Source organism: Apium graveolens, chromosome 11 (assembly GCF_009905375.1).
Source record: "Apium graveolens cultivar Ventura chromosome 11, ASM990537v1, whole genome shotgun sequence".
In the NCBI taxonomy this organism is placed as follows: Eukaryota; Viridiplantae; Streptophyta; class Magnoliopsida; order Apiales; family Apiaceae; genus Apium; species Apium graveolens.
This window is the reverse complement of record NC_133657.1, coordinates 32,131,946-32,133,024: the sequence shown is the minus strand read 5'-3', so window position 1 is coordinate 32,133,024 and position 1,079 is coordinate 32,131,946. Positions and strand designations below refer to the sequence as shown.

The window sequence follows — 1,079 nt, the reverse complement described above, 5'->3', positions numbered from 1 at the left end:
AACCTAAACCGATTCTCTGTTATATCTTATACTACTTGTGATCGTGTACGCTTGCGTGTATTTTCGCGTTAGAATTACAGCGAACAAGCAAGTTTTTAGCGCCGCTGCCGGGGATATCGGTGTTAAATATAGTTTATGTACTTGACAACAGTGGTCGTTAAAGTTCACTGACTCGGATATTTTATTTACTTGTTTACTTTGTTTATGTTCAGGTACTCTAGGGAGCGTGTATGCGAACACATTCTCATTCTCGTAAGGAAACACTGGAAGAAGTTGAAATAGTTGATGAAATTTTTGAAGAAGTTGAGAAAGTTGAAGAAGAAGCGATCATTACAATGGGAGATCAAGCAGCGAATCCGAAAGCTTTGATGGATTATTCTCAACCAAAGATCAATGACATTCAGTCTAGCATTATCAGACCAGCCATTGCGGCTAACACCTTTGAAAATCAAGTCTAGCACGATTTAGATGGTGCAGAATTTAGTCCAGTTTGGGGGTTCTCCAACGGAAGATCCCAACATGCACATTAGAGATTTCATCGAGATCTGCGACACTTCCAAGCTCAACAATTTTTCTAAAGATGCCATTAAGTTGAGGCTTTTCCAATTCTCTCTGAGGGATAAAGCTAAGTGCTGGTTTCTTTCTCTACCAGCAGGTTCTATCACTACTTGAGAAGATCTTGCTCAGAAGTTTCTTATTAAATTATTCCCTACGGCGAAGACAGCTGCAATCAGGAATGCTCTTACTCAATTTGTGCAGAAATCAGGAGAATTTTTATGTGAAGCTTGGGAGCGCTACAAGGAGATGCTTAGGAAGTGTCCTCATCATGGAATGCCTGATTGGATGATTATCAATTGCTTTTATAATGGTTTGGGAGTGCAATCAATACTTATGCTCGATGCAGCATCAGGTGGAGCCTTATGGGCTAAGAGCTACGATGAAGCTTATGAGCTAATTGAATTGATGGCTGCTAATGAATATCAGAACCCAACTCAGAGACTACCTCAAGGCAAGGTAGCAGGAATTCTGGAGGTGGATACAGCTACTGCTATAGCTGCTTAGCCAAAGGCGTTAACAAT

The 1,079-nt window shown here is 40.7% G+C and overlaps 1 non-coding gene across 1 annotated transcript; it reads right to left on the bottom strand.

Annotated features, from left to right (window-relative positions):
* Window positions 1-726: 726 nt before the first annotated feature.
* On the bottom strand, window positions 727-833 carry LOC141699222 (small nucleolar RNA R71). Its single transcript, XR_012565699.1, has one exon. It is a non-coding gene; the product is annotated as a small nucleolar RNA R71 (small nucleolar RNA).
* Between the last annotated feature and the right edge of the window lie 246 nt (window positions 834-1,079).